General features: G+C 39.2%; 1 protein-coding gene across 1 annotated transcript in view; it reads right to left on the reverse strand.

Annotated features, from left to right (window-relative positions):
• Nucleotides 1–24,230, reverse strand: part of st6gal2a (ST6 beta-galactosamide alpha-2,6-sialyltranferase 2a) — a 57,991-nt gene extending 33,761 nt beyond the window's left edge. The window contains exon 1 of the mRNA XM_014992192.2: nt 24,070–24,230. The gene's annotated coding sequence lies outside the window, so the exon portion shown is untranslated. The remainder of the gene's footprint in view (nt 1–24,069) is intronic.
• Between the last annotated feature and the right edge of the window lie 5 nt (nt 24,231–24,235).

A 24,235-nucleotide genomic window follows, 5' to 3' on the forward strand; every position in this document is an offset into this window, starting at 1 on the left:
AACGTGGTTCTGTGCTTAAGTTTGAGTTTCATCACAAAAAAAGGAAGAAAAAAAAAAAGTACAACGATTTGGCATTGACGGAAGATAAAAAGAGAAAGCTGGGGATTGCTCACAGGCTTTCATCTTAAGAAAATAATTATTAATAAATCACACTCTGTGGTTAGAGGGATATGGCTAGAAATAAGTACACTTACATTAAAATAAACTTACATAAAAGTGCAAGTCAGGCGAGAATTTAAAAAAGATGCTATTCTACAAAACCAGCAGCAGTTCCTCACTTTTTCTGCACACTACACTTCAAAATAGCATCATTTAAAGTCAAATCTGTACCAGAAGACATGCTTCTCATAAAATACTACGTCCTTACACATCTAGGTATGCTATGTGAAAGAAAAAAAAAAAAACATGGTCTTTAATTGTTCCACCTTGAAGCAATGTTATGTTGTTGCATTTAGCAAACAACCCCAATAAGACAAAAACAAAGTCAGTAATATTACCATGCCAAAAATCACAAGTCCTGTATTTATTTCTCCAGTCAAGTCTCTTTTTTTATACCTTACCTCCCTTAGCTTATTTCAGTCACTTTTTGTGTCACTTCCATCTTACAGTCAGTTTTTTTTAATCCTCATCTCAATTTATTGTGTATACACGTGTGTTTCCTGTGTCATTACTGCAGAGAATACCCAGCAGTTCCCCATGTATTGTTCGACTCCATTTAATCTGTGAGATCTGTTACAAAACATCATCAGAAACCAGCAGCATCCCAAACATCCCTTCCTGTTGTGCATGGTTTGTTTATTCAACCAAATGTGACGACTTGTGGCCTCACCGGGACAAGCCAATTGTTCTATTAAATAAATAGGTTATATATTAACATTTTTATCGCTCTTAGATAACCTTCCCAAAAGCAAGAGCAAATAGCTTGTGGTATGCTGCTTGCTGCACAGTACTACTAATAGATTTGCCTTAATAAAAAAAAAACAATCACCACAAATTTCTTTGACACTACTAGTGCTGTAGTGAAGCCCACCGAACCAGAAAAATCTACGGGGGACTTTTACTGCCATAAATTGAGATCACGCATTTCCAATCTGAAGGCAGGATTTCAATGCTTGTTCTAAAAAACTTCTGCTCTCTTTCAAATATTCACTGTGTGCTAGTGTGACTGTGTGAAGTCACACTGGGTGTGCCAGTGAAGACTGTAAGCACAATTACTAAAAGTTTTTGTGAGAATATAAGCACAATTCTCACAAAAACTGAGAATGTGAGCACAATTATTAAAAGTTTTGAGAAGAAAAGACATGAAATCCTGCTGCTTTCAGACTGAAAGTGTGTGCTCTCGACTTATGGCAGAAAAATTCCCCCGTATGGCTGCAACTAAAACAAAAAAATATTTTTGTTCGTCAACCAGGCCTCTTTTGTGGCTTTTGTCCAATCACTGATTTCTGACATTTTATTAGATGTTCTTTGTTTTCTGTGGTTTATTTGCTCCTCCTTTATGTGTTTATAACAATTCTTTAACACATCCAAGTTATTTGGATTAGATCTAAAGAAAACTTATGTGGCAATTACAGCATATATAGTCGTTTAGAAGCATTAAATCTTAATTTCTTGGATCTTCAGTCCTTCGTACTACTGCAGAGAAAAGTTTTAAAGAGTAATGTGAAAAGCAAAAGTTTGATCTCGGACAGAAATTCCTGGCCAGCTGGTATAAATGCAACTACAGTCTGGGCTTCTCATTGTTAGGTTTTCCAGTGAGGAGCTTCAAGATGGTGGAAAATGGCTTGAGTGGGCGTGTGCACAATTCCAACTGGGAATCAAGGCTATTTATGGGCTGAGTAAGGATTTTTTTTTTCCAGGTTGACACAGCCAAATCACACTTTAGAGCTGAATTTGTTTGCTTCATAACAGCTTTTTAAAGTGATAATCAAAAAAGTCACACCAATTCAACTCTGAACTGTTTGACTGAAGCGCAACTAGATTTTTGTAAAAAGGTTATTAGATCATTTTCAGACTTGACTTGGACTTTTTACCTGAATCAGCCTCGAGGTTTGGGACTCTCGAAGAGGATGTTAACAGTTTATCACAACTGTTTTTTGTTTTTATTAGATTTATAGTAATAGACACAGAGTTTTTTCTCTAAATGAAGGCTGCATGAAATAACTTCAGGCTTTCACCAATAGCCTATTCACTCACTGTTAAGCTGACTTTACTAACAAGAGCTTCCAACTTCCCTAAATAAAAATGTTTTCTGTTCTCTTCCTTAAAAAAAAAAAAAAAAAAAAAAAAAAAAATCGGCAAAAAAATTTCCCGCTCGCTGCACAAATGCAAATTAAGTGCACAGATGTGATTGTAAGAAGGAAGTACTCTAATAAGAATAACCATAATACATAGTGTACAAATATTGCAGCCTCAATTGCAATATTACACAATTGATGTGTATTTTTAGTGGACAAGATACATTAGTTTGAAGTAGGAATAATGCTAAGAAAAAGTAAGAGGTAGAAAATATGCAATAATTGAAACTGGTAATCAACTGGGTTTTTTTTTTTTTTTTTTTTAAGATTTTGCAGCCCAATATCACATTAACAAAAGGTTGTGGTGCATAAACAATATTTAGCATTTATTACTAATCATGTTGAAATGTTACATGTTAAATCTTCTCACATAAGCATAATTTGAGATAATTACTAAGGCATGCTTTCCTGCTTATGTTTAGTATAAATTGCACTCATGAAGCAGAGTTGCTTTCATACATTTGCAGCTCTTTAGGGGTCCAGAAGCATAAGTTTTATTGGTCAATTATTCAAACAGTACAGGCAGTACGATTTAAATGGGCTGAATCTAAAATTGTTAGTGTTTTTTTCCCCTTTTTTTCATGGTGAAATGTCAAAGAAAAAAAAAGAAATTCTCAGTTTATTCCTGCCTGCACACAATGGCTCTCATCCTGATTTTAAACAACGCAGATTTCAGATGGCAGCGGATTTTAGGTAAGTCAGAGGCTCTGACAAGCCCTTCATTTCAACTGCCGGGCTACGGTTCCTCAGAAATGGCTCTAAAGATGTGCTGTCTGAGTACATCAGAAATCAAATTCTTGGTCGTTCCCAACGGGCTCCCAGTAAGGTGAAGTGAGAAGCTGCTTGACAGATAGTTGAAGGTTTTGCACCGGGTTCTACATTCAAAAAGCTACAAGAGAACAGAACTGCAGTCTCTTCGCCACACTTGATTCCCTTCTGTGCTGCTTGCGTCATTTTTACAGCAGGTTTGTTGCATAGATAAATGTAGAAACGGAACTCTTTATTCTAGTCGCTTTACCACATTGTGTTGCATTGCACTTGTTTACCAAGCTTGACCCAGAGCATCTAACATAGGAACCCTTTGGACCGAGAGGGTGCTGGTCCAAACTGAGCACAGCTGTCCACCAGCACTTCATGCTTCCTCCTGCTAACTTTGCAGAAAGATCGCAAAAGTGCTATTCTCTAGTTAGTGATACTTGTAGAACTGCCAGGAGGAAAATACAAGATATGAAACCAAACCGCATAGAAAAGCTAGAGGCTCCTATTTCAGTAAGATGGGCTGGTTTACAGTTGCATGCACAACCACATTTGTGTTCAAGTAACTCTTGCATAAAGAGCACAAACACCTTGTCAGAGGCCAAACAAGTAAAGGGACGGTGTTACTGGAAGTTAGTAGTACCCAATATAAATACAGTTTGCGTGCGCTGCAAGCGAGTGATCATGATCTTCAGCACTTTCAAAAAATAACGTGAAGCTTAATAAACACAGGCTATGCGATTTATTTTTAGAGTAGCATTAAGCTTCTGCAGCTCTGCAAAATGGTCCTGTGGTAGACCGACTTGGTGTTTCAGATCTGAGGGTGACAAGCATAACACTTTGAAGTTGGGTCACTGTGATCGTGCTTGTTTTTGATTTTCTCTGGCTCAGAGTGCTTCTGTCAGACAGCACAGTCTCCGGTGCCATCGCACCACAGATAAACAAAAATAAGAAGTGTCTGCTCTCTCTCTCTCTGACTGTGGCATTCTTTGCTTTCAACCTGGAAAACATTTGCTTAAAAACTAATGATCAACGCACATAAAATACGCGTTTCCGGGTCTCATCTCATTTTCTTCCCGGAACAGATTTGGGGGTTTTCCCCCCCCCTGACGATAATCTAAGCGTTATTGTAGTTAATAAGCAACTATGCAAAATGATTAACTGGATTGGTCGATACCCAATTTCAGAACAATTCCTGTCTTTTTCATTCCTTATTCTCGGATTGTTGTTTATGAAAAAAACGAACAAACTGATCTGCACGTTCGAGTTCACACTTCCCTCCAATCAGTGAGATGAGATTTTCAAGCTGAGTTTCAATAAAGTCTTGGTTTAACAGGATTTTTTTTTTCCCTTTTATCTGCTGCACGGACTGAAGAAGCCCCAAATTAATCTCTGTGTGAGACATTAAAGTGCAAAGCTGTGAAGGAGCTATACAGAGTTCAATTTTAAACACATGGACCGCTTTGTATGAGGACGAGAGAAATCGATGTGGCCCACATCTCCTGGCTGCTTCGAAAATGTTCTGGGTTTAACGCGCCTCTCAAAAGTGTTTGTTACTTCATTTTTTTAAATGTTTTTTTTATATTGTGAAAGTAGTTTTTGGTGTTTATGTGACAAACCAACACAAATACAGGCCATAATAGTGACGAAGCAGGAAAAGTATCATTTTCAAAAAGCTTTACAAATACAAATATGAACGAATGTGGCAATTAAAATCTAGTAAAACCAATTGCCGTCAGACATCATCGAGTGAATAAACGAATAGAGTCCAAAAATGTGTAATTTACTTTCAGTGTAATTTCCAGCTGTACTGCGAAGGCCTCAAAGGTTTATTAGGGAACATTAATGAACAAAAATCATCATGGAGATTAAAGAAAACAGCAGACGGATGAGGGAGAAAGAGGTTTACATTTTTAAACAGATCAGTACATTGGCAAAGAACTAGAAAGAGCTGATGATTTTAATCTTACAAGTAGCCCAGATAAACCTCGGAATAAAGGTAAAAAATAAAATAAAATCTTAGCCTTCAGGTAACAGAAGTATCTTAAAGTTTAAAACCAAAAACGAACAAAATGAGCATACATAAGCAGAGAGCATCTCAAATGTAAATGACTTGCATTTTCCCCCTTCTCTTCCTCTCTTTATAAAGCCTCGGGTACATGTCCACCCCGCTTTAGCCTCTGGAGGCAACAAGGTTATTACCATGTGGGAGAGCAGACTTCACCCTGTGTAATTATGCTGGCAGCATCTGAGCTCTCCAAAGGCTCCGCTGCACTTCATTACATCTTCAAACCCCAAAGTGCTGCTGTTAGAAACAGCCATTAGGCAGAAAGTAACAAAAGCACAGACAAATGAGCAAGTGCAGACAGGACAACGTCAAAGAGAAAAGGATTCTTGTTATAAAAAAAATGCAACCAATTTTCTGAAAGAGTGTGGAGCGATTACATCTTTTTCTATACAGCATCTTGAATAACTGGAAGTTATTACTTCTTACCTCCAAAGAGGAGGCTTAAAATTCCAGTCTTTAAGCTTCCTTATACATCCTGTCCTAATCCTACAACTGCTCCCACATAATGACATAATGAAAGACTTTCTCCTCCCATCACTTCCTCAGCTCACCTTCTTTCCTCCCCCCCACGTCTTCCCTGTGATGTGACCTACATTCGACTGCAGCGATGTGCATGTGGATATAAGTGCACACAGCACTCCACTGAATACATTTGTGCACATTTGCTCTAAAGTATTTTAATACCAAACCATATCCGGGCAAAGAACAGAATTTCCTGCTGCATCCAATGTTGCAGTGACAGAAAATCTGTGCAGTCGCTCTACTACCGCACGACCGGCCAGATTTTCTCTGCGAATGTGACTTGCTACCAGCAGCGGATCAGCCATCTCCTCGCCACAGACACCTAGCATGAGGAGGTGAGAATACACTGCAGGCGATGTAGCTCATTCCAGCCATCCAAGTGGCTGCCAATCACGCACATTTGGGCTCGCAAACGCATGGCTGCAAGCATGCAAAAACACAGCAGTGGCAAAAAAAAAAAAAAAAAAAAAAAAAAGAGAAAAAGATAAACAGACGGCAATAAATACAACGAAACAACACACACATTTTAGGTTTTTGTCCAGAAGTAAAATGGAACAGAAGCAAGAAATATGAGGAGTCAGGTATGCAACGTGTCATCCGACACCAACTTGCAGAGACTTGCAATTTACATCAACGGAGGTCTCCATTTTCCATTTCCACTTGTGCAGATGGCAGAGATGTCAACACAAAGAGGTTTTCCACATAGAAGCATAGACACCAAGCAATTAGTATAGAATGTTCTGCTTTATATGAACAGCAGCATCCCTGCAGCTCAGCAAACATCCACTGCTTCCAGCTTCTTAAAAAATGTTTTTAATGTGGACATCTTCAAGATTAAAACGATAAAATGTCATTAAATATGCCCATATGATCAGAGGCAGTCCTAGCCTGTTTGGGACTGATCGGTATTGTTTCAATTCTTTTAATAATTGGGGCCTGCCATAAGCAATGCATAGGGAGAGCAGTGACTGACCTGCAAAGCAGGTCAGACACTGCCTCCATGCATTGCATGGCAGGCACCTATTGTTCTACACCCAATAGAACGCCTCTTTATTATTATTATTGGGGCATGCCATTAGCAATGCATAAGGAGAGCAGTGACTGACCTGCGAAGCAGGTCAGTCACTGCCTCCATGCATTGCATGGCAGGCACCTATTGTTCTACACCCAATAGAACGCCTGGATATTATTATTATTATAACAACTTCTTCCATTACCGTTAATGCGGCTCGTACCGCTGCGTGCCCACCCACAAAAGTGGTATCAAAACGTGTGTCTCGATCCCGGCATTGGAGCTATTACTTTTATTGGGGATCGGAGTTACGACGGCGACGTAAAAAGCGAAAAACGAGCGAAATTTCCAACTGCCGAAACCTTAGAGTGTAACTGAAACCAACTGCCGCTTTTTAGAGTGAGAAAAAGAGTGGAATTTTGACCCCAAAATAATTTTGAAATTGCTCTCATGGGTGCAAAAATTGCTCTATTGGTATGAAAGTCGGTCATGACATTGATACGAATGCCTGCTCTGGTAAAATGTTTTCAAAATTTCCCTAGGGCTTACGGTTTTCTGTCCAGGTGCTTCAGAGCAAAGTTTTGGGACAGGATAACTGACGTTCCTCCCCAGTGTTTTACATACATTTCTGAAAAATCTCTGAGCTCAGCGCACACCATTTTTCTCTCATCACTGCAATTACTGTGATTGAGCTACAGATATGAATCGCGGTAATAGATGAGATGAGAAATAGCCCTCTCATATGCTTCAAACGGTTTTTAGATCGGACTTACGGAACCCGAACGGGAAGCAGTCGTTCGGACTGCTTTTTCCATTAAAACTGACTGGGTGTCTCATAAAGATAGATAAGTCTGACACACACAGGGCACTTTCATCACTATAGCAACAGAATGCAGAGAGGGAGAACTGCTGGGGTTTGGACTACAAAGACTCTGTAGTTCTAAATATGGCGGAACACTTTAATACTGAGGGCAGAGCAGAAGGTCAGAACTACAACATGGCGGAACACTCAATGATTACAGAGGAGGGCTGAGCTGGCAGTTAGAACTACTTCCTGTTTTGGGCATTATACAGGTGGATTAACCAAACCACTGTTACACATTGGATTAGTGTGGTTATGAAAATTAAGTTTACTGAAAGTTTCAAAATAAAACTCTGAAAATTGCACTGACAAAAGTGCATCGCCGTAGGCGATGCAAAAATGAAAATCTTTTTTTTATGTTTTTTTTCTCAGGATAGTGAACTGCCTTGCGCAGCAAGGCAGTTCATTAACATTAGCATTTCATGGTTGTCTCAAAGATTGAAATCCTTCCCCAGCTTTCTGTCTCACACACACAGCAGTTGGCTGAGGGCCAATCGCTATAGCAACAGAATCCAGAGAAAGGCAAATCTGCTGGTTTGGACTACAAACCAGCAGCCATAACTGCCATAACTGTAGTTCTATCTATGGCCAAGACTCAGTTAAAACAGAGGCCTGAGCAGCATGTCAGAACTACAACATGGCGGAACACTCAGTTATTACAGAGGAGGAGTTGGCTGGTATTATAAACAACTTGTGCTTTGAGCATTATATAACTGATTTAACCTGATCACTATTACACATGAAATTAGTGTGGCAATTTCAAATGAAGCTTATTGAAAATTTTCAAAATAAAAGCCTTGACAATTTTTACATCATGTAATTGCTCTTTTTACATACATTTCTGCAAAAAGTTCTGAGCTCAGCGCACACCATTTTTCTCTCATCACTGCAATTACTGTGAATGAGCTACAGATATGAATCGCGGTACTAAATGAGACGACAAATAGCCCTCTCATACGCTTCAAACGGTTTTCGAATACGTATCACGGTTCCCGAATGGAAAGGAGTTGTTCGGACAGCTTTTTGGAGTGAAACTGGCTGGCTCAAACACATAGAATTGTTTCTCCCCCTGTCTGGAGAAACACAGGGGGAGGCTTGATCACTATAGCAACAGAACACAGACAAAAGCCAAACTGCTCCTTAGGACTACAAAAACACCATCTTTGTAGTTCTAAACACGATGGAACACTTTACTACAGAGGCCTGAGCAGAAGGTCGGAAGGTCAACATGGTGGAACCCTCAATCATTACAAAGGAGGGCTGAGCTGGCAGTTAAGAAGTACATAATGGTGGAACTCTGACTTATTACAGAAAGAAGGTGAGCAGAATGTTATAACTACAGACAGGGCAGAATGTTCTGGGCATTATATATGAACTGGTTTAACCCAACCACTGTTAGACATGGGATTAGTGTGGCCATTTAAAATGAAGCTTACTGAAAATTTCAAAATAAAAGCCTGACTATTCCTCTCAGGCCTTTATTATGTTTTTCTCTCAGGTTAGTGCAGAGAGAACTACAGATTTAAATCGCGGTTCCATCGGAGACAAGAAATTGCCCTCTTATATGCTTCAAAAAGTTTTCGGATTGCTCTTATGGATGCTGAACAGTAAGCCGCTTTGATCAGAAAAACTAACTGCTTCAAAGAGTTGCTGCACTCCTCTCATGCTAGTGCAACGCCCTAGGCGTTGCAATAATATTAAGCTTTTTTCGCATTTTTTTTCCTCAGGATAGTGAACTGCCTTGCGCAGCAAGGCAGTTCATTAACATTAGCACAAGATTGTGCACAACATTAGCACAAACTTTAGCATTTTACTGCCCCCACTAGTGCACTGCCTTGCGCAGCAAGGCAGTGCACATCCTAACATCCTAACATCCTACATGAATATTAGTCTTCACGCTAATATTAGCATTTTGGCTTATGCATTAATTTCAACATACTGAATGGTACAGGTGCAGTTTAGTCAACATGTTTCTGACTCACCACAGGTTATTGACTACATTGAAGCTTTCTTTAGCATTAATGCTAATTTTTTGCATCAGAACGCTTGATTAAAAACCGACGGGCACACTTTGGCATGCCCCTTAAAATTTCTGCGGAATTTTCTAGTAAATATAATTTATTATTCTTCCGTTACCGTTAATGCGGCTCGTACCGCTGCGTGTACACCCACAAAAGTGGTATCAAAACGAGCGGCTCGATCCCGGCAAGTGAGCTATTACTTTTAGTGGGATTATGAGATAAAATGACGACATAAATTTAAAAAAACGAAAAAACTTTAATCTGAGGAACTCACAGCATCACTAAGATGTCTCTCTGAAACACACACACAGGACAGTGGAGGTCTGACTTCAAAACTCTCTTTAAATCCCCCTCACAGGCACAAATAGAGGCCTATTGATTTCAAAGTTGGTCATGAAATAGATACACATGCCTGCTCCCGTAAAATGTTTTCAAAATTTTCATAGGGCTTATGGTTTTTTGTCAGGGCCCTGAGACCGACGCTGGGTGTCTCACAAGTATAGAAACCAGGGAGAGAGCCAGCCCAGGTGCAGATAATTAATTACCATAGCAACGGGTCCTAGACAGAGGCAGTGAGTAGTCCCACAGCGCTGAATCAGATCTCACAATGCATTGTGGGAAGAATACATATTTCCTGTGACTTTTCATGTTTTGCTTACATAAAATTATTATTTGTCTGAATTTTTGAGTGTAAATTAAAATCTTTACTATGAAAATTGAAATTGTTTTTAGAAATTAACTATTACCAACTTTCTTCATGTTTTTTACTTTGGACCATGACTGAGAATCACATGTGCGAAGCTTATATGGTGACACGTATATCATAATATATTTGACAATATTCACAGCTACTCTGTGTTAGTGTTGGGTTAAGTATGTCAGAATTGCTTATATCTATTTTTCATGACAAATTTGAAACGCTGGGTTTAAAGGGATGGGCACAGGTGGCAGGCCCCTCAAAATTTCTGCGGAATTTTCTAGTTGTTAAAATTATTACCTTTTCTCTTATTTCTAGCTTCCTAAAATATATGTAACGAATGCTAAATATAATTTTTTTACATAGCGTTTCTGCGTAGAGAGAGTGTTTGGGTTTTACTTTTGCAGCTTGTTTTTCCATTTATACCCTAAATGCAAGTTTTAATTGGTTGTACATTCTCAATAAATAACTGAATATGCTGCCATTTGTCTGATCTGTTGCTGTCAAACTGCATATAAAATAAAGTGCTATTTCTGGGAAAAAACAAAAACCCCAATTGGAGACATTATAGTTTTACACTTGTAGAATTTTGTGGTTGTAATTACATTGTGATGAAGATTCATGAACACCTCAATACGTTAGAAGCAACATGGTAAAAATGCAAAAGATATAAAACAGTGAAAAAAAATACATATTTTGAAAGGTTTTCACTTTAAAGACAATATGAATTTGATAGAATTGGTGTGTCTTTGGCATCATTGTCGCATCTTTAACGCAAACCATTCCCCACAATGATGAACATTTCAAATGACCTCAAAAGACTAACATAAGTGCACTTACTTACTAATTATTCTCTTACAAAGTTGTCAGGTTGAACGTATTAGCCGCCGGAGTCTCCATGGGACGTACAGCTGCCCAACGTGTGTGATTATGAGTAATTTGATTAGTGAGACTAAAACACTTGCACTTAAAGATGAAACCGAAATTATGATGCAATATGAAATACCATGGAGAAAAAAAAAAACCTGAACATTTTATTTACAAAAGTTGTTTGCTGTATTAGCTTCTGGATTAGAAAGTTTGATTTTAACCTGATTTTTTTCAGAATCAGTTTGGAACCAAAACAGACACCCATACATTCGCCTTGTTCTTTATTTGAATGTTTTTTGTTTCACTGTTGGCCTTTAATCATTAGCAGCTTGACATGAAGAGCAGCAGTGAGAGGAGAAAACATGCAGAAAATGATCAACGGTCTGGAATCAAACCAGGGAATACGGTGCGGCTGCTCCACCACTTAGCAATTTGACGCTTATTGAAAATAAATTGCATAGTTTGTCCTTCTGTGGCAGAATCTTAGTATCCAGGTTTACCTTGTCAAAAAGACAAATTAAATCATGTATTCAGATGCTCTGCTAAAAATGTTTCCACATCATTTGCCATCTAATAACACTTTACATGGGTTTAAGCACGATGGTTATTTATGACGTGCTCAAATTATGTAAACAACAGGTTAAATGGAGATGGAAGGTGTAAAAGTTGCTACAGAGAAGTGGCAGAGTATGCCGTGGTTTATTGTGCCTTACCTTGTTTTTTTCCCCCTCAGTGCTTAATGATCACCTGACCATCCAGAGATGAACATTAAAATCTTTATGGAGTTTTGAGTTCCCAAATAGCTGAATTACTCCAATCTTGTCAGCAACTCCAAATATTCTGCATACCAACGCAAGTGAAGGGCAGACGGTAAATCTGCATAATGTATCAGGTCATTAAGTAGCGTTGTTATAGGTTAATTGCTGTGATATTTGCACTTAAAGTGGTAGTATTATGTGTTTTCTAGATGCATAGTGCTATTTTATAGCATAATCAAGAAGCTATGCTACCTTCATTTGCTACAAATGCGACTTATAAGTAGCCTGACTTTGTAATTTACTGCCTTGAAATCGGGCCTCTGTCTTTCTGCTTTCAGAAAATCATCACAACATGGCTCCTCTATTAACACTTTAACAATGTTTTATGCACTGACAAGTAGCTCGCAGGATGAACTCAGCAGAACGGTACCATCAGGTGTTTGCCAATTGCTGCAGACTACTCTGAAGGAACTGAGTGAGGGAGTGAGTGAGGGAGTCCCGGAGGAGGGCTGCTCTGTGGAGCCTGGAAGCTTGGAAATGCAGCTCCGAGGAGGAGCTTCGTCCTCGAAGGCGGCGCTCGGTCCAACCAGACGTTTTGCACAGCTGAACGGTTGCCACGAGAGATTAAAGGATTTCTTAAGCATCAATGAAAGAATCAAGGTAACGATCCATGTTATCTTATTTCCTCATCAAAAACACACCTGATGCATAGCCAAAAAAGAAAGGTTGATTTTACATAGTGCTGCCACTATAACTAACTTTAAATATAAGTGCCTCACACAAGACGTCATTTTATTAGATTTTATTTTAAATGTTCATAGAAATCGCCCTCTCTTGGCTGGAGAGATGTCATTATGTATGCTATATGCATCGCAGTTAAATGACCCAAAACGGGTAAAAGAATGAAATCCGCTTCAAGACGACCTCCTTTTACAGGCTGGTTACAGCATGACGGAGCTTCATGCATATTAAGTAGGTGTCCATGTCCATTATGTAGCCCAGGACTGACAGACATTCAAAAGCTGCCATGGTGTTGTTAATTAGGACTATGAGAAAGACAAGGTTAATTAATGAACAGAGGGTGAGAGCTGATATGTTTCCATCATAAGATCTGACAAAACTAGCATGTCATATCTGTACAGCAAAGGTACATGCTATTAGCAGTGAAAGCCAAATCTCTACAAGTCAAATAAAGATCACGCATTAATTCTGGAGAGGTGCAGAGGTCACCTTAAAATGCACATTTTACTTTTTTGCAATAAGATGCAAAAAACCTTTACCTCCATGGTTCTCCCGTGGAGGTAAAGGGATCAAACTTAAGAGTCGGCCTCCCGCTGCTGTAAAAACAGATCCTGCAAGGTCAGAGCAGAAAAGACCGACTCCATTAAAGACAGAGTCCGCTGAGGCAGATTAGGTCTGTCCTGTCCTCTCTATCCGCCTTCAGCTTCAGGAGTGATTACATCAGTGAGGCAAAAAATGTCTATTTTTGCAATGACGTTCTTAGAATCTCATTAATCGTGATCTGAAGGCGCAACTAAGCCCAATGAAGGCCAAAAGGGCAGGTAGGGGGAAATGTGTTACACACTAACATCCAGAGTCCATCTGTGGAAGAAAACCCCACGGATATTTATTTTTTTTTGGGGTGGGGGGTTCACAGAGGCAAAACAAGACTCCAAGCAGTCCCCACACCAAATGAACGCAACAAGATTTTCAAAGAAATGATGAAAAAATAAGCGGTGAAACAACACCTGGGCAAGATTGCTGCTCCGCTGTGCAGGGTGGTTTCATCTGAGCAGGCCATAACGTGTTCTTGCACGTTGCCACTTCATGTGTGTATTTAGTTTTTAACAGTGCGGAACGGTCAAGATAAAGTTATCATCTGGACACGTGACACCTGTTCAGTCTGAAAAATAAATAAATAAATAACTTAAAAGTACCTGACAAGTTAAACAGGAACTGACAATACTTGGAAATTAGAAGCTTAGTCTTTACCAAGTAAAAACATCTAATAAAAACATGGTTCTGGAAAGTGCTGAGTCATTGTGTGACCCAAACACAACTGAGGGCAAATCATACAGAGGCAGCAGTCCTTAATGACAAGTTCTCATAGCTAAACAGGGTCATCTTTAACACATGCTGTCAAACTCAAGGTCCTATGAAGGAAATTCAGCCCTGCACTTCACATTATGACTGCCGAATGCAGCTGGGAGCACGGACACACACATCCAGGCACAGGCAGGTGTGAGATCGCCACACTATGAAAACCTGGGGTAAAAATACTCCGGTTTTATAATGCGTCTAACTTCCAACTGCTTTTATTTAAAAACTAAAAATGTTTATTTGTAGTGCTGCTAAAATACAATGTTAATTTATGCTATTTTTTTTTTCACTCTACAACACCTATATATTTTCACTTTGAGATTATGAAAAGTAAGTGGGTAAGTTGCGCTTTGCTGTGATGTCAACAACTTTTTTTTTTGGTCACTGAATAACTGCTAGACCATTTGTGAAAAAAAAAGTACCGCCAAGAGGTCAAATTCACTGAATAATTCAGAAAATGCATCAAAGTTTCCCCATCATGTCAGCAACTCCAAACAATTACCAGGCAAAGGTGAGTGACTCTTCATCGGTGCATACAAAGCATATGCATAGAGTAGCATAAAATTAAGTGATGTAGTAATCGGTTCATTCCTGCCACATTTGGATTTCAACATGTTAAAAAAGAAAAAAAAAATCTGCCTTTGTGAGCTGAAGATCACATCGTTTCAGCTGCACTTTAGAAAAATCAGGCATTATTGCATGTGCAGCTATACACACACCATCTAAATTTTACATGCATTCCTTAATGAGCCTGTTCTCGTAATAAGAAATAAGGCACACTATACTCACCCGTCTCCTTTTATAAAGTATGCATCACTGCAGATAAAAAGACAACAGGTAGCTCAAGACAAATCTAGAGGAAGTGCATTTTAACTCCAAGAACAGTCTCACTTGATAAGTGTTGAGGTTTTTTTTTGTTGCAAGTGTAATAGTTGCATCAAATATTCCCTCTGTGATCATAAACGACACATTTAGTCAGAAAACTGATGAGCGCCACTCAGGTTGCATGTGGAAGATTTAAAAAAGTCATTATGAGTGAAATGAAGAGCATTTGTCTGGCAAAAGAAAAGTTATATTCCTGAAAACCTACATCAGAGTGGGCGAGACACCGACCCTTATGACTATGACCTGTATAGTAAGTGTTTCCAGAGTTCAAGAGCACTATAAAAATTCTGTCTGTTTAATATTAACCACGACCAGCCGAAGCAAAAGAACTCACCTCCTTTTATTTCAATCTGGTCGTTTCTGTCATGAGACCCAGTTTGTTTGCTTTCTGCTCAATGCAGATTAATAAAACTGACACTGTGCCTACATAGACATTTAATTAAAAAAAAAATGTATTATATTATTTGTGATTGAAGTAAAAAAAAAAAAAAAAAAAAAAAGATAGAAACATACCTAAATGTGTCGTCTGTTCTTTTGTCTCTGGAAGTTTAAAAGAAAGGAAAAACCCTGCTTTGTGTATTCTTTCTATTGAACTCGCTTTTGTTGATATGTTTCGAGAATGAAATTGTAGCCACTGCAAGAGCAGAAACTGGCAAGGCTCCCGTAGCGATGAAGGGATTTTGCATGTCCAGGTTAATGTGTATACTTCTGCCCTCTTAGGGATGCCAACAGGACTCGATCACATCAGTATTTTACAGGCAGGCTGCTACATTTGTTAAAAAATTCATGTCCAGGGGTCAAGAGAAAGCCTAACATAATCCACAGCTCCATAGCCAATTTCAGAAAACTTAACCTCTTCATAATCTGTCTGAACTCTGGACACTTACTTTTGCACACAGCCTGAGATCAACAGCTACTCAATATTTTTTTTTTTTTTATTTAGAGAAGAAATATAAAAGCCGCGGTGCAATAAGCTGCTGAAACATCCTTCCTCCCATTTTGGGGAAGACTCAACATCAGGATTGGACTGCAAGCCTCAACAATGTCTCCTTTCAGGTATTTTACCGTAGTGTGTGGACAGCTCGTTACAATGCAATGGATATGCGTTTCTCTTGTCCTCTAAATGCTTGCACACTCCGCCAGAAATGAGGGGGCACAGCTGGTCCTGATGACTCGAGCGCTCCAGCTTTTGAAGACTGACCTCAGATAACTGCTGGCCTCGTCACTTAGAGCGCCTCTGAAATTACACCTCCAGCTTCCCTTGGTGCCCACAGAGTCCCACACAGTCAGGTGTTCGTACAGTCGGGGACAAAAGAAATAAACCTCCAACTACAGCCAGCAGTAAAATTATATGAGCTTTAACTAAAAAGACTTTGAGATGTATACCCAGTAAATCCATGCCGACTCATGAAGTCCTGAGCGCCTGGACCATGTTCTTTATACTAAGCATTAACTCCAGTGTTGAGAAGGTTGGGAATAGCAGATTATTCAAGCAGAAAATCATTTTACAAGACACATATAAGGCTATCCTCCCAGAAAAAGAAGCTGTATGGATGTATGGACGAACAGAACAATTTATGAAGTTAGAAAAAGAGCTTCTTACGCCATGAGTTAGATGAGGATCGATTTCTTTTCCTGGTGACTCTGTATCTGATTTAACTCACAAAGTACTCTCTGTGACCACTGATCAGCTAAATATTGAGACTTTAGTTGTGCATGTTGGTGCTAATGATCTGGCAAAGCAAAAATCTGAGATTCTGAAAAGGGACTTCATCACTCTTTTGAACACTATGGGAAAATTAAAAATGAGGTCATTTCTCAGTGGTCCAATTCCATCACCTCAATGGGGAGACAAAAAACACTCCAGGATGGACATGATAAACAAATGGCTGACGGCCTGCTCTGCCAGCTCAGTGACCTTCACCGATGACCTCAGGATTGTTTTCACCTCTTTGGAAGAGGCGGATGCAATCTTAGCAAACATGGGATAAAGCTGCTCACTGCAAACCTTTTTTTCATTTTAACAACAAGAACAACAATGTGACCATCACTTCAGAAGAACAGACTCAAGCAAGTCTGACTAGGATGAAACCCGGCGCTTATCAGAAGCAAGCTATTCCAATGCAAACTGATAAAACTAGGGCTGAAACGATTCCTCGAATGATTCGAGTACCTCGATTACTAAAATTCCTCGAGGAAAATTTACCTGCCTCGAAGCTTCGTTAATTTATGTTTTTTTAGTTAGCGCACCGTGTTCCGGCCGGGACTTCATTTGCGTTGCGCGGAGCTCTCACTTCCGCCTCTGAGTTGTTGACAAAAGCTAAGTCTCAGCAGCATAAAGTCCAATCTTCAAGATTGGCCCTTGGGGATTTTATTGATTGATGATAATGCCCGACTTTTTTATCGTTTTTTGGGGAACCAATAAGCATCCTTAAAATGACTGGGGGGATGCCTGGAGTACGGCAGCATTTCTCCTCCGGGGCTGCTGGTTGAAAGCGAACGGCGGGAAGAGCGCTGAGGTGAGCGGATAGCCTGAACAGGGCGGGCGGCTGAGTAGCTGATGCTTACCGTGTAAATGTAGCTTTACCGACGAACCGCACAATAAATTTCATATCCCGGTCTGAAGAAACGGGTGGCGGAGCGCATCGTACATGGCTGATAGATGAGTTTCTGAGTGTGACCAGTGAAGGTGTCGTAAATATCCCGTATTGCTTCCCCCCGTGTTCGTCCCCCGGTCTAACGGTTCGTCAGTCCGCTGGTCTATTTCCTCCCCTCCACCCCATGTTCGTTCATTCGCCCTCTCCTCCCACTCCAGGCGGCATTTCCCGTATTTTCAAACCCAAAGCGTGACAGGTTAGGTGGCAAGGTGAGTTTAATTAATCTATTAAACTCACTGAAGATGAATACATAAACTAAAAGCTGGATTGTAGACATTTTTTATAAGCATATTTGTGAGCCTGCCTCTTTGTTATTAAATTCAATATAATTTCAGATTTTTCTATAACTTTTCTTCTGGTTAACTTAGAAAGTGAGCTATTATTGTTACAGGTTAGTTTTCTAAACTACAAAAAAGCAACTGTTAGGGATGCTCAAATGTGAACAATTGGACTGATATTGATATCTGATAGTAACACCGGTATTATGCCAGATTTACCAATATTTCATTTTATAATTTTTTTTTTATCCGATTACTCGATTAATCGTAAGAATAATCGATAGATTACTCGATTACTAAAATATTCGTTTACAACAGCCCTAGATAAAACATCGACTGGAGACAGAGCGGCTGGTTCCCTCTCTGCTCCTCCACTGCACAGACTGCAGTCACAAAATACCTATGAAGAAATGTCTTCTGGACCCGAGTTTCTCAAATTTACAGATGGAATGAATCAACATGTTCTCCTCGGCACTTCCCTCCTTAGCGCTCACTTCATTTAAACCACGGGCCTCTGACTCCCCAGAGGATCCACCGCTCTGTGTTTCTGAGGTCTGAGAGCGGGCTCCAGATATTATCCTTACACCTGTCTTCCTCCTCTGGTTCTGCTCTGCATCCCCAGAACCAGAACCAAACATGGAGTAGCAGCATTCAGCTTCTATGCACCACAAATCTGGAACAAGCTTCCAGAAAACTGCAAAACTGCTGTAACACCGAGTGCCTTCAAATCCAGACTAAAAACCCACCTGTTAAGAGTAGCTTTTGAAACATAATCAATAAAGGATTTAACGATGGCACTTGACTTAATGTAATGTTTTGATTGTTGATTCTGTGTTGCATGACTTTGTGTTTTTATGATGTGAAGCACTTTGAAATGCCTGAAACTTGCTATACAAATAAAATGTGATTGTTTGATTTAAAGATGTATTGCTCCATAACTTAGAAAAGTACATGAAGGGTTTTATAAGCGAAAGAAAACAAAAAGAAAGAGAAGATGCTGACAACAGAAGCCACGCTCATGTGATTAAATGATCGTTTGATGTCATGTTTTGTTTGGATTAAAACAAACCAAATTCATTCTGGTATTTTATCGCGATGCTTTACTTCCCAAACAAATTACAGAATGGAAGAAGATGGTTCTCTGACACTGATTTTTACATAAACCAATTTAAGAATATCTCAGACTGACACAAACTGAAGACCCAAATTTAATCCGGAGGATCTCGCAGAGTGTGAAATTTAATAAACGAATGGTGTTATTGCTGCTGAACAGACAAAAAGCTCAAAAATAAGCCTTTCCCCCTCTGACATGCGCCGATTTAGATTAATCTAATGGCTACCGAATGTGTGGGCATGATGTCACAATGAGCTTTTCATTATGGAACTGCAAGAACAATATTCCTTGTTGTATTTAAACAGGATGAATGGCTTGGTGCCACATTAACAGATTGTCCAGCACAGTAGTCGTAATATAGAATATGCTGTCCTTATTATTCAAGTCTGATGGAATTTATTCTTAAAGAAAAAGAAATAAAGATAGGAATAATAATAACACGGAGCTACTCGTGGAACTTTTGGTCACAAAATAAAAAAGGAGCAAAACAGAGAGCATACGGTGAAGCAAAGTTTATCAAGCTTTGACAAATGGTGGCCTTGCTGCTGTAAAGGCCAACAGAACCTTCAGGAGTAAAATCATTTTCAGATTCCCTTTATTCCCACTAGGAACAAGCCTTTATGAGATTCTGACAGAATCATAACCTTGTGCAGAAATATCACACTCTCATGGCGGTACCATAAAACAACAAAAAAATAATTCAGAGACTATGATTAAACAGTTGTATTTTCTGCTGAGGAAATAATAGCACGTCCCTACACAAATGCTTAAAATGATGACTTAAATGTAGATATTTTGGTGCTTTTGAAAGAGCACAGGTGACTCAGTTCTGCTGCCTTAAAATCAGCTAAAGTCATCTTAAAAATTAAGGCTGAAATCTTTAGACGGCAAATTTGCTGATGAGGTCAAAAACTTATTTTTTTTCAGTCAAGTTTTAAAATGTGAATGCAGCATTTATTGATGATATAGTAAAATCAAATGTGGAAAAATATGCACAGTGTCTGACACAGGAGAAGTACAACACTGACTGTTTGTTGATTTCTACCACTGCTATTTTTCTCTACAGTTTTCAAGAAGTCCACCTCGCAGTTTGTAGGTGTAAACAAATTACTAACTTGGATTTGTGCTGGTTGGGGGTGGGGGGATTGTCTGGAGAGGGGACACCATCAAACCCAGAAGAAATTTAACTTCAGAAAAGAAAGAAAAAAATAATCTCTTCCTCGCTCACTCTTCTGCATGAATCAGTTCATCTCATCTGATGCTAATGAGAGGAGTGGCCCTATTACTGGGTCATTATCACTCACACGGATCATGCATTTCATCAGCTGCCGGTTTTAGATTCCTTATTGTTGTGAAGCAGCTGGAGCAACAAATCTCAACCTGCAAAGATTAACCCAATGACAGACGTATCAGCATTTGTCACAAGTCACACGGCCGCAAGTTTATTAATACTTGACGTAGATGCGGGGATTTTGGAAAACAACTTTAAATCTATGTCCGTGTCTATGTACATTCAAAATTACAGTCAAGAGTGAACAGGGAAACTGAAGTAAGCACTCATGAAGGATCCAGCACACTAAAACTTTCTGCTCAGGCTGACATTTTCACCACCATTTATTGATGCTCTGATAAAAATGTTTCAGATGCTTTAAATGAATTCCCTTTTTAATACTTTTAAATAATTTAACATGAAACCACTGAGGAGATTTTTTGACCTCCTCAGAGTGTATGGTGACTCATGTCCAGTTGTTTTTGTGTTAAACTTTTTAGCTATTGCCCTGATTGCGGTAATGTGCAAGCTGTAGCTGTTTTGCTGCAGCCATTTTCTGACTTATAAAAAGGTCAACACGCACCTTCCTTACTTAACTCGCCTTTCCTCTTTTCTCTCGCATTTGCAAGAGCAGATAAGAGAAGTTAGTCCTTTAGTGTTAGTAGAGAAAGTCACAGATTGCTGATCAGACCTGCCACAATAAATAGTTTTAATAGAAAAGGAAAAAACTGATCCAGTTTCCAACTTGTTGTAAATAAATTAAAGCCACTTTTGAGTTTTGGAGACAAAAATATGTTTGGTGAAAATGAAAAGAATTGTACAAAATTAAAAACAATTTTCCAAATAAAAAGATTTCAAGACACTTTGAATAACAAACTACAAAATACAAAAACTCCAGTTAGTCATTTTAAAACGAATTGTGATTTTTTTTTTTCACAAATTGTTTAACGTCAAAGGTCAGATTTTTAGACTTTTTTTAAAATATATTTTCAGTGTGAGATTACACCTTAGCGATTAAAGACGAATTTATTTTAGTGCTTTTAGCAGGGCCTGATAAATGTGGAATGCTCTTTGTGTAGCTTGTTGATTTATGGAAACTCTGTAAAATACACAACCTTGATGAGCTCTGCTCCAGCTTTTCAAACAAGAAGAAAAGGCATCCGTTCTGCTTACAGAAATATTTTTAGCTGGTAGTCTTAGACGAAACTCTCTTTTCCGCCGTCTACTCTAAAACACTGCGCACATGAAAGTTGTCAAACGTCTCTCTTTTCTGCCGCTCTCAAAGCAAAGTAATCTCCTCTCCTCGCAGTGCGCAACACAAACCTCAGAAACTAAGACCAAAAATTAGTTAAAGGGATTGTTTTAATCGTGAATAAACAGAGACGAGCATGCACCAAGAAAAAAAAAAGAAAGAAACATGAGAATAGGGTGTCTCCTTTAATGCGGTTTGGCGCTGCAGGATAAAGCTCCATTGTTGTTAGTGTGTACCCAGAGAACAGCTCTCCTGCACACCTGTACTCTGCTGTCTTCGATTTGCACACACAGAGGGAGAGCATCTCATTTCAGACAGTAAGTATCTAGCTGCAGAGACAAACAGATCCCAGACAGCCACCAGGAATAATTATAGTTCTATGCCAGGCGTAAAATGGATATTTTGGTATGTTTGAAGTGCCGTTGGGTGATGTGCGTATGAGTATTTGCAGTGCAGATCGCCTTAATATGGAAAGTCAGGTGAGACCATGAATAAGACCATTGATTAATGCAAAAGTAATGTTGTGTAAAAGCATAAAAAAATCGATTTGAAGTGCAAGAAGTTTATGGTTTTGTACTTCATATTCTAACAGCCCCATTCTGATCAGCAGGGTTTCCTAAAAGAACATGGGCTGAGTTTCTAAACTGAAGGCGTCTGACCACTGTCAGTTTCACAGAGACATTTCACATGTCAACCCACAGAATTGAGGAAATTACCCCATAATGCAGAAAATTAGCAGTAATTATGAGAATTAATCCATTTCAATAGTATTACAGAGGAAGACGTAGACGTCTCACAAGTCTGTTTCTCAGCACTACATAACAGACCTGTTAAACACAGGAAACATGGTTTCCTGTATTTGACAACGATACAGTGAGTTTTTTCATGTTTTTTTTTCTGGTAGCAGAGTTACAGGTGGCTGGTGTTTACAATCAATGGGCAAGAAGTGAAGAGTTGACCGGTCCACACATCGGACAGAGGTCTTTGCGCGCTTACAGCTGCACATTTTAATGGTTCAAACACCAAATATACCTCAACACACTTTAATACACACAGGAGAAACCGCCTTGGCTCTAACACAGCAGCTAGCAACTAAGCTTGCCGCAATAAGCAATTAAGCATTTAATCACGTGATAAATTAAGATGAGCTCGCTAATTTTCATTCTGATGATTATTTTTTGAAGGACAATTTTGCTCGCGGAGACATCATAATCCATTTCATTTATGGTTCGTAAGTGGTTTTTATTTCCATCTTGTTTATCATTTTGGACAGTTGTGTTTTATTTTGTACATTTAAAAAGTTTAAAATGTTCTTTTTAAAATTAAAGTTTATTAGTCTATCATTATCCCATTATCATTACATTGCCTCAATACAACAACATTACCAAAATACTGGGACAATTTAGCATCTGGCAAAATTTGTTATTGTGACAATTTTATTTCTACGAGGCCGACTAACATCTACGGTCTTCCCTATCGCTGCTCTTTGGGTTAAAGGCAACCAGAGCCAAGAAAAACGAATGGTGCTCCTAGATTGGCTGCTTTGTAAATGTCAGCTCATAATTATTTTTGGTTTCCCACACCACATTTCCATTGGAATATTTTAGAAAAGCTGTATGAGAAAATTTGGAATTGCATTCCACTGAAAAATCTGCCACTAGGTGATTCTGCAAAAAGGCAACTGTATATATCAACAACAATCAGTAAGATAAAATAGAATTAAATGTTAAAATCCATGGTGAGTTTAGGCAATGGGGTAAGAAAGAATGCTTTTTGTTGCACTTTTCTAAAATCATATTGTGAGTCTAAAGTTGAAAACAATCAGCTATACCATATAACGGCTGTGATGTCACTGATCAACTTTGATAGCACAGGTGGAAGTAGTGCAGGGTGTCACGTTTTAGAAAAAAAATATTAAGATTTAAACTGTTGCTCCTCCCTCATTTTAGTCAAGAACACAACAATAGTCTGGCATTTCAGTGTAATGTTGTTTTTTTTAAGCAAAGTAAATAACCACTTCCCTGTTTTTGTTCCTAGTGAAATGGAAGAAAACGCGTGTAACAACCTGCCCATGCAGCTCACAGTCCGAACGAACACAAATAAGATGAGACTGCATAATTTTTTTTTATTTATTTATCTTTTTTGTCGTTGCACAGTTCTGACAACATTGCAACTGGGGTCCGTCATGCTGCATCAAGGGGACAACAATCAGCTTCTCCTCAAGTTCCACAGAAGTATTCAGGCAGGCCTGATTTCACTATGGGCTATGAATGAAGTCACTTTCTCCAGCAGAAAAACCCCATAATGATTCATTGTCGTCGTACAGAGCAGCGGCAGCCACTAACTGGAAAACAGTGAACTGTCCTGCTTGTGTTAATAACGCCTCTCCTTTGATTAAACCTTTTGTCTCAATGAGCCAAACGCGCTAAAATCAACCGCTCTGACTCTGAATAAGGAGATCCAGCGAAGTAAAGGGAGGCAAAAATCCTCCAGTGGTGGGTTTTATTTGTTACCAGCCGAACATCGAGCATGCACATCATCTCTGGATGTTGTTCCGTGTCGCCAAACAAAGCGCTTCGGAGCACCAAGGAAAAAAAAAAAAAAAAGAAAGAAAGCATGCAAATCTGCACGGAAACCAACAAAGCCTCACCTAAACGCCGCCTCGCTGTTGTCTGGATGCTGCTGGATGCCGCTTCATTTTTCCGCTCCCGTACGCCTTGTTGCACAGCGAGCATGCGGCTCGGCTTGGCTCGCCTCTGCCCTCCCTCCGTTCACTGAGCCGATATCCACTACAACTCTGAGCCGAGCGGCTGTGT

The sequence above is a fragment of the Poecilia mexicana genome, unplaced genomic scaffold (genome assembly GCF_051168715.1).
Source record: "Poecilia mexicana isolate PSO_F unplaced genomic scaffold, ASM5116871v1 scaffold_2, whole genome shotgun sequence".
NCBI classification, from domain to species: Eukaryota; Metazoa; Chordata; class Actinopteri; order Cyprinodontiformes; family Poeciliidae; genus Poecilia; species Poecilia mexicana.